Source organism: Monopterus albus, unplaced genomic scaffold (genome assembly GCF_001952655.1).
Source record: "Monopterus albus unplaced genomic scaffold, M_albus_1.0 scaffold48.1, whole genome shotgun sequence".
NCBI classification, from domain to species: Eukaryota; Metazoa; Chordata; class Actinopteri; order Synbranchiformes; family Synbranchidae; genus Monopterus; species Monopterus albus.
Window position 1 is genome coordinate 1417638 of NW_018127928.1, and position 10364 is coordinate 1428001.

Here is a 10364-nt window from a genome sequence, read left to right on the forward strand (position 1 = left end):
CCACCGGTAGGAGGCCCCGGGGAAGATCCAGGACACGCTGGAGGGACTATGTCTCTCGGCTGGCCTGGGAACGCCTCGGCATCCCCCTGGAGGAGCTGGAGGAAGTGTCTGGAGAGAGGGAAGTCTGGGCATCTTTGCTTAGACTGCTGCCCCCATGACCCGGTTCCGGATAAGCGGAGGAAAATGGATTGATGGATGGATCAATCAATCAATCAAATTTTATTTGAACCACAACTAGACGTGCACTCTGAGAGCCAAGTGCTCTGTTAGGATGATAAGGCTCTACGAGGTCTTTAAGATATGATGGAGCCAAGTCACTTTGTATGTTAGGAGAAGGATTTTAAATTCTATTCTGAATTTTAGGGAGCCAGTGGAGAGAAGCTAACATGGGAGAGATACGATCTGTCTTTCTAGTTCCTGTCAGTACTCTGGCTGCAGCATTTTGGATTAACTGGAGGCTTTTTAGGGAACTATTGGGACATCCTGATAGACCGTCCCTGGTAGGCTAGTGATTAAGGCGCTGCGCTCTCGCCACTGCATCCCGGGTTTGAATCAGGGTTGTGTCAGGAAGGGCATCCGGCGTAAAACACGTGCCAAATGTCAACATGCGAGTCGTCAGTGTGACAGTTCGCTGTGGCGACCCCTAAACGGGAAAAGCCAAAAGTGACTTTCTTTGGGACATCCTGATAGTAAAGAGTTACAGTAGTCCATCCTGGAAGTAACAAATGCATGGACCAGTTTTTCAGCATCACTTTGAGACAGGATGTCTTGATTTTCGTGATATTGTGCAGTTGAAGGAAGGCAGTTCTAGAGACTTGGTCTATGTGTGATATGTACCTCATTACATTCCAGAGTGAAATATTGTACTTCACTTTACTGTACTGCAAGACATGAATTTAACAACTACAGTTATGAAGGTGATGGTTACATGAGCTATTTTTCTACTCTGAGTACTTCTACTCTTGATACAAAGTTCAATGAAAATATTTATGTACTTTTACTTAAGAAACATTTTAAAAACAATGCATCTGAGTACATCAGTGAAGAAATGTGCTTAATTAGTCTGTTGAATTCTTTAAGTTTGCTTTCATTAGATAACTTTACTTCCTACAGATTACACATTTCAGTACTGCCGCCGTGCAAATCAATAACTAATCTACTGTAAAAGCTTTCACAAGAAGGTAAATACAGCCCTGAATCACAACTATATCTTACAAGTTCTTTACAACATACAACACTTTTTATTTTTAGGTGGCCTTAAACTTTTGTGAGTAACAAATAAACAGATGGAGGGTTGCCACTTTTCACACACTGATAGTGTACAGTAAATGTACTGCACATGCAGTACTAGCCATGCGAAGCACATAAGATCTAAAATAGATCCAGTAAAAACAACTTCTGTCAAACTTGGAACTATCAAAAACAAGAGCATTTAAGACTGTGGAACATTCAAACAGATCTGGAATACAGCTCTTACACATTTTAGCCAAAGTAATTTTACACCAATTTTCTGCAATCAGCATGATGTCTTTATAACCTACAAAATCGATATCTCATCCCTGTTCTGTCTGTTTCTGAGCACCTCAGTGATATTTGTCTTCGTCACTTGACATTGTCATCAGCAAAAGTTGATTTGATACAGTACTTTAGCTCAAACAATGCTCTTTGTCATAACTTTTGTAACCTCAGCTTCGTGAAATTGTCTTCCACTTTGCAGCCGCTGAGGTGTGACAGAGAGGAATAGCAAATCAAGCATTGGAGCCCAGTTGATGCCATAATTAGGTGATAGGCACTCAGTGCTTTACTTTAAAAAAGAGTTCACAGGATTTCACATTGACTCCTTATCTTCTCATTAAGTTGGTGGAGAAAATCCTGTACTTTTTAATGGTTACAGTGCAGATGAGGGCAGAATCACCGCCAGGGAAGAAGAAATTATTAAAGAGCCGTTCCAGAGATTTATCACATATTTAAAATGTTTGATTGATGTCCTGAACTAAGCTCAATGGGATTTCTCACTTGTGTTCAGTTTCCTCACATCCATTAATTGCATCGGGATAATTGCATTTTCAGTCAATTTTCCTTTGTTTCTATAAATTGATAGTTTATAGGACATTTTCATTTGATCTTGTGTGACGTCCTGCGCAGTTGGAGGCATATGAATTATAACATCCTCTATAAACCTGTCAGAGCCAAGTCCATATTTCTAACACAGCAGGTTTTTCTGGGTGGTGTTGGTGGTTAGACACAAGTAGCTCCCGGTCTCACCTGTTTGTAGACATACTTTGTTTTCTACACACATTGCCAGGAAAAAGTAATAATAGGTGAGATACAGTGCAGTACACTCACAGTTTGAGTAAGGCAATTTAAATGGGGTGTATACAGTGGTGAATTAGTTGGTATAGCAGCAGCAATATGATAATCAATGTCTCGTCGCCAGAGCAAGAGAAAGTACCGCAATTCTATTAGGAGAGAAATATATAAAGCTTATCCCTGACTGGGTTCTGCACAGGTCCCCACAGAGAGACAGATTAATTTGTCGCCATAGCAGAGGTTGCCCAGATGGATGGCTCTCATTGGATGCCAGACAGCAACTGCTGCTGTGCAGAGGCTCTGCAATATAGACAAAGATTCCATTATGTCCTCAAAAACCATTTATCCGGGTGGTGGTGGTGGTGGGGGGTGTTTGCCCGAAGTTGCCACCTCACTCAGCTGTTGTTATTCCAGTAGCGCTGCTCATTGTCATCATGCTGGATTGCTGTAATTTTCGTGTGTTGTGCCGTCACTGGTGTTGTGGCTCTGGTGGGAACACAAAGTTCAGCTGCTTCCCTTCCACAAGTTACAAACATATTTCCCTCCACCTCCACACAAACAAGCTAACAGTATTTTAGTCTCGCTGTCTAAGTCTTAATCATTTAAGCATTGCTGAGTGCATATGCGAATGTGAATGAAGCCGTCAGTGTTTGTAGGCATGGAGTGTGCTTACTCATACCTGGCTCGTCAGTGGATTAACATGCTTACAGAGCCAATAATCGGTGGCACTGTGCTGTGGTGGCAGATGGGGCATCAGTGTGGTCACTTTAATTAGCGACTGACAAGCCAGCAAAAGCAAGGATAACTAGCTCACCGGGCTGCTGACAAGTGTCTTCCCTTGAACCTTTGGCCCATTTGCTGCTGCTGTTTTCAGTTATTAGTTGATAGATACATACACAAGCACATGCACCGCTCATGTATGTGCACACTTGTTAACCAGCAGATAACCGTTATTCATATCACTGTTGCTCTTCTGTGAGACCTTCATTCACATCTCCTGATTGACTTAGGCTAGTTATATGCTGTACATTAGAGAAATAAACCTCAGTTCTTCAGTGTTTCCTTTGAGAAAACAACAACAAATTTTGTTAACTGGACATACAAACATTTTAGCAAACTGACATCTGTTTGACCTCAGACTGCATTGATTTGCGTATTGCTAATTAATTGAGTTTGTGCCTTGAAGATGGAAGTGGAATCAGGCCTGTAATGAGTGTATCAATTTGATTGATGAAAGCCTAGATATCAAACACTATGCAAGTGATTGTCTTAAATGGACTTTTCAAGCTTTACCAAGCATAGGGTCCAGTCATATTTGAGATAAATACCATTTTTGAGTTAGCTGCTTTTATGATTTGTTGTGCTGGTTAGCAGAGGTGCCCTGCAGTGATGTGAAACAAAGGTAATAAGATGCTTGTTAAGAGTCGCACTATACAGTGTCACACACATAAATACAAACATGAACAAACAGGCGTATCCACACCAAACAGAAATGATTAGAGACTCAGTGACCCCTGGAGCCAGGTAAACTTCAAGCTTCTTAGAGCCTTTGTTTATGTGGGCTTTTGCTTCTGTGACACATACGTACATGCTTTGACAGTTGTGGACCATAGGGCAGGAATTGCCAAGACTGAAACAACTGGCTTTTCTTTTCTGCTTTTACCCACAAAAGCTCAGTTTGCTTGTGTTTTCATGGGTAAGATCAGAAAGTCTGCATTCCTCAAGTGAATGGCCACTTGGCTCCAGACATAAGTGCACACACACATGTCTACAGTATATCTACTCCTTCATACACACTCCCCCAACCAGTTGGACTTTTAGCTTGGTGTGGGTCACATGCCCAGCCCCTCCTGACTTGGGTCAACCCCCCAGGGCTTTACCACCACTAGCATGGCCTGCCATCATTAAACTCCTACGGATTAGTGCGAGACTCCAGGCCACATCTCAGCAGCCTCCTCAGGACACCCTGGACATCCCACCACTTCATATGGTGGAATGTCATTCATTTAAGAGCAAGGACAAAACAGGGGAGACTGTAGAAGAGGAAAGATGGGGACACGACTAAGAGCAGCACTTAAAATCTTGTTTTCTTGTCCTTCAGTAAATGACTACAGATGACCTCAAGTGAAAAATTAAATGAATTGTAGAGACTGAAATATAATCCACTGAGAGCATTTGGACGTGTGTCCCCACAAGGACACTTTGAGTCTTTGTCCAACCCCCTCCCCTCCTTGTGAGCTACCACCCTCACACAGGATGACTGGTGAGCAGACAGGAACACGGGGGCCAGCGGGGGCCCCATGAAGATGAGGGAAGCATCTTTCAGGTAATGAGCAGGACCTCAGTTTCATTTTGTGTGTGGAGCAGAACTCATGACTGGACTGAACCTTTCAGTGCTTTGTTGAAGTTGGTTTGTTTCCTCTCTACTGAATTTTGTTTCACTTGCTTATCCTCTTTGTTGTGGTCACTTCTCTGCTTGCTGTGGAGATTAGACCCTTCTACAAAGGGAAAAAACAGAGGCCTTTTGTTGCTTGCTGATCACACACACGCTAACATTTGTGCTGCTGACTTTTTCTTAAATTTTTCTACTTTGTGTTTGGGTCTAGGCATTCATGGTAAACCAGTGTGTTAAAGATAGTTTGGTAGTTTGTCACCCAGACCACATGTGCGCTCACTGCAAGCCATAGGACTTACAGCTGACCTTGTCCACTTGACTTTTTATCATTGCCATCTTGAATGGCCCTCTTCATGGCAGGATATTGGAAACTTATGCCTACACTAACAACAGCAGACAATGACAGATGCCTGCAGATTTACAGTGGATAGTGTTTATAGTTCAGCACCATATTCTTTCTGCATGTGTGCGCACATGCATATGCAGTGTGTGTCAAAAGCTGATGATGTACACAGGCAGGAATGGCAGATCTTTTCAAGGCTGTACTTGTTATTTGGACAGTCACGCTCAGGTTGAGAGCTCTCCACGGTCCGCAGAGTAAAGTTTCATAACTGTGTGAGTGTGAATTGTATGCATTCATGTGCTACTCTCATTACCACTGCACTACAGCCGGACCGTCAAAGGCTAATGCACTTTGAGAGAGAACTGAGTGATTGCAGTCTGTTTACAGATCAATGCCCTGTCTTCTAATCATCCACGCATGTTTAATTTGGCACATTCAAAATGCCCCCCCCCCATAACCCTTGGCGGCTGCAGGATTTAACCAGATCAATCAGACTCCTGTTCAAGACGGCACATCTGGGGTCATTAACAGGAAGTAGGGGGGTAAGCCTTTTGAAGTTACTTCCTTACTCCTGCCCAATGGGGACGAGAGCTGTTAAATAGATAATGGGTGTCTGGACTATTTTGGAAACACCTTATATTTAGTGGATTTGTTAGTCTATTTCAGCCCCACTCTTTAACTTCCAAGTTTGAACTAGGAATTATGTGTGATTGAACTTAATTTAGGTTATTCTACTCTATTGCCCTAAATTACCATCTTGAAAATGATCTCTGATACAAGATCTACCTTTTGCTTTTTACAACCCACTAAATTCACATACTTGCTAAGGTCCACATTGAGTTTGTGTGTCAGACCTTCTACTTGCTTGTAATTGTGTCAGTCACAAACACTTGTATGCACACACTCCACCCCGCTAACTTTCGCCTTGGTTTAAATATGCTTATATGATTATGTTTATAGGCATGTTGAAAGAGGTCAGATTACAAGCTTAAGCTGAAGTACTGCATCCATCCTCACATCCCCTGTTCTGTCTGACTTGTGAAGCTGGTGCATTCAGGTTGTAGCCTAAAGCTAAACAGCATGTGACTAAACTGCCCTTATGTCTGCTCTGGTTGCTACATACACACAGCAGCTGATATTCTGTTCTGTACATTGTATTTTATAAGATAGAAAATGATTGCCACATACCTCTGCTGCCACCCCAGTACAATGAATATAAATGCACTTTTGTTTGTGCTGTTTACAGCAATGAAACATTATACAGTATTTAAACCAGCAACATTTCTTTTCTGAAACAGCTTTATTCTTTTATGGTTATTCTGGATAATTCAGCACTCACTATGAATAGTCTGAATTGAGACTACTTTCTTAAACAGGACATTTTTTTATATTTTGGCCACCACAAACTAAATTGGTTTGACTTTTGCTATACTAGAGACAAGGCAGACATTTCAGAAGGATGCCTTAAGATCTGTGTACATAAAATCAAACCTATCTGACTGGCTAGAAATAGCAATACAAGTAAGTGAGAAAATATGTTTTGTATGAAATTGAAGAGTGCACCTGAGCTGGGCAAATCACAATATTTACAATAGGATGACAATAGTTAGCTCTCAGAAATTTACCTGTACTGTTCATTCCAAAGTATTTATTCCTCAAATGTCTCTGGTTTCCTACCCTCCATATGCATCTACCACATCTTCTATCCCCAGTTCATACATTGCTCTTTTTAGTTGCAGGTCCTGGTGTAAGTAATAGACTCCCCGCTATCATCATGACTAGGTTCTCCCATTGGTATGTCTTCCTCAGTCTGTATCTCTGTCTCACATGTGTAGCACACATGGCTTTAACCCATTGTGAAGATATGACCAGAGGCTCCAGGGAGAAGCTTTATAGGACTGAGTGACATCCTCATTACTAACAGCTTCCTTTGGCCAGAGGTGAACATGTGGGGCGACCATCATGAATTTGCACTAAATCCTTACAAATGTAGTGGGACTGCTGCAGGGATGAAGGAGGAACCTAAATCTAGCTTCCTCCATATGTTCCTTTTAATCTATGCTATTTACAAGCTAGTTCTCAGTTGCACCCAATTGGCATTGTGTTTGCATGGTAAAGTCATTTTGTGGAGATTCTGGGAAGCATCAGTATTTAATGGACAAATCATTTAATTGTAAATATATTTTTATAAAGGCCTCTGAGGTTAAAAGAATGTCGTTAAAAAAGTCACCTTGAAATATTCGTTTTCACAGCAGTTGGTCAACAAAGCTTGCAATGAAATATGACTGTCAGGGCACATTAAATGCTTGGGCCTCTTGAGCTCTTTTTCTGTGGTATGTATGTCTTGTTGATAAAGCTAAAGGTCAATGGGGAGAGTCAGCCGTCGTGTGGCCAAGGAGCTTTGTAATGCTACCCCACTGTAACATGCATGTCTGATGTGCATAACTTTTCCAGGCTCCACAGTGGACCAAACCTTTCACCAAAGGCATTTAGTTTGTTTCTCTTCTGCATTTAGATCACATCTAAGAAACAATGATGTTTTCTGCCAAACAACTCTTAAGAAGATAAGAGTGGCTTAGTATTGGGTTAAGCTAGCCAATCACCCGGTAGGCACAAATAAATGACTTGCTGGAAAGGAGTCTGAAAAGAAGAATGGAAGGTTCATGTGCCAAAATAGACACGCTTGCAGGGTGAGGTCAGGTGATTGTAGATGTTGATCCAGCAGCCACACCAGGGCCCTTGATATCCTTGATTCAGCCACACAACCAGGTGATTGTTTTCACTTGTCAATTCAGCAGCTTGAGGATTTTCCTATTGTTCACAGGTCAAACCTAATTAGAGGGTCAAAGTTTACCAGAGCCTCTAAGCACTGAAAAAGTGACCAGAGACAGACAGAGAAGTGTCTCCACTGATCTCTGAGTGTTTCCATCATTTGGTGGTTTAGAGTTTCTCTCTTGTCGAGGTGAACTGTCAAGAGGATTGTATTTGTTCAACCAAGTTTTTGACTCTGACCTTCATAGTTCTTGTGTGGTTGAAGCTTAAAGAATTTATCAGTAGTTCTGTGATGTCATCCTTATCTTGAGTATCATCTTGTTTCCAAGTTTTCTGTGATAAAGGAAAAGCAAGAGTCAGAATATAGACATGTATAGCTCATGTGCTGCTGCCAAGGAAGGATGGCAGCCCAAATATCCAACCATGGCATTGGGGATCTGCAGCTCCTGCTTGGTCCGAGCTGTCAAACATGCAAACATGGCAGTGATTGGCAGGAAATTGATGACTAAAATAAACAAATGAGCATTTTAAATTGTGTTAGTAGTGTGTTGTGTTGGAGTGAAGGTCGTTGAGAATAATGAGCTTGAAATTTGAGATGGCATGCAGAGATCTCTGATCATGCAGTGAGTGTTCTGGCAAGCAGCCATTGTGTTAGCTTTTCTTGCATGGAAAGCATAGTTTTTTTTGTGTGTGAAGCCAAAGCCTCTTAATCACCAAAGACTCACACAACTAAATGCACACACACACTGGCCCACAAAACAGGGGGATCCCTGTCCTTAGTCGTGCTTCATTCTTACAAATCTGTTCCATCTGATCTGAGACTACTGGCCTGCTTGCCTCCCAGCAGGGGCCCTTCTCCTTTGGAGAGGGCTTAACGTGGGACATATGGGATAGTCTTTGCTTGCCAGATCACTGTCTACACATTGTGGGATAATGACACACTGGAGACAGCAACAGAACAGGAGATCTGTTGTCAGGCTGACTCGGTAACCTGGCCATGGGACTGACCATGCTGTCTGTTGATTGAGCAAAAAGCACTCGGGCTGTTATGATGACTGCATGGCCTAGTTTAGCCTAGAGGCCCACATTTCAGCAATAGTGTCTGTCGTTGTGAGAGCAGAGTGCTGGGTGTGCTTTCGAATGTCTCTACGTATGGATCTCAGAGATGTCTGCACAGTGTTTCTGGCATTTTTCAGAACAAATGACAGTGTTAAAAATGGAGAAAAAATCAAGATGGGGTAAGTTTGGTGCTAACCTTGTCAGCTTTTGAGAGAGGTTTAGGGTGCTTTGATCATGTTCAGCTCTGTGAAGGAATTTGTCACTGTGTACAGCTACTGTAGTTCCGGTGAATAGAAGCTTTGAATAAAATGCTTCTTCGTTTGAAGTCTTGAAGTCATTGTATTTTTGGCAGTTAAGTAGTAAAGAAGAGAGGGACCGTTTTCCTTGTGTTAGTCAGCCTGAGATGGCACATGGTGTTTCACCTTTAGGTGTCCCTGTGTGTTCTGATGATGCATCACTTAGTTCACCTTCGCTGTTCGCCATCACATCAAAGCTCTGGACAGCCTGTGATCATGTGTGATTCTGTGTGCGATGTGTGTGAAGGAGGGCTGTGTGTTAGAAGATCTTCAGACCTTAAGGCTGAACATTGATTGGACCTTTTAATTGTTTTTCCTGGACTGCTGACGAATGATGCAGTTAAAATTCAGATCGTGCAGCGTGAGGGTCAGGAAAGTCAGAATTTGCTTTCGCCTCCACATACGCCCCTTAAACACACACACACACACTTGTCCTTCCTTCATTCTCTCCTTCTCTGATGTTTTCAGTAGGTCATTGGCAAGCACTTTGAGAAGACTGTCTTTTAAGTAAAGTAATGCGCTGTCATCTCAGAGATATAGTCCATCCATCATAAACATTTAGCACACCCTGTCTCACATGTAAATAGGTTTTAGGTGGCTGAATTTACGTTAATGACAAATAACACTTGCTCCATTCTGTTGGAAATATACAATGCACTTTTTATGCTTCAAAATTAGATCTGTCAAAAAAACATTTTAATGAATTTTTTGTGCTGTGAAAAGAAGTTTTGTTTAATAGTGGTCTAAGCAGGTTGTTGGTATTTGTAATCAATGCAACATCAGTATAATATTACTTGTAGTTCAGGAAGAATCCTGTGTTGAAGACAGTGCACTTCAGAAATATTATATTTTTGAAGTGAAGACTGGAGACGTTATTATTGCTATAGATGTAGTGATGAGAATATGGAGCAGACGGTGACTTTTCTTATTTTCCCCCGTGCTTTTGTCCAAAACAGAATAAATCTTTCCTCCAAACGGACCTGGTTTTTGTGTCCACATTAAATATCTCCAGTCCCTCAGCACCAGCACTAAACATCAAAGTCTGTTGGTGCTCTGCCCCTGCCATCAAAAACATAAAGGTCTATCCAGTGAGATGCCACACATCTGTGCCTTCAGTGACAGGGAACTTTGAAATGGAAGCAGTATGGAAAGCTCCCTGGGTCTGTTTAGAAACACAAAGGGCTTCTTT

The 10364-nt window shown here is 41.9% G+C and overlaps 1 protein-coding gene across 4 annotated transcripts in view; it reads left to right on the top strand.

Annotated features, from left to right (window-relative positions):
* The window catches only part of LOC109960527 (nck-associated protein 5-like), a 134189-nt gene that overhangs the window by 79703 nt on the left and 44122 nt on the right, over positions 1 to 10364 (top strand). The gene's annotated exons all lie outside the window — the stretch shown is intronic.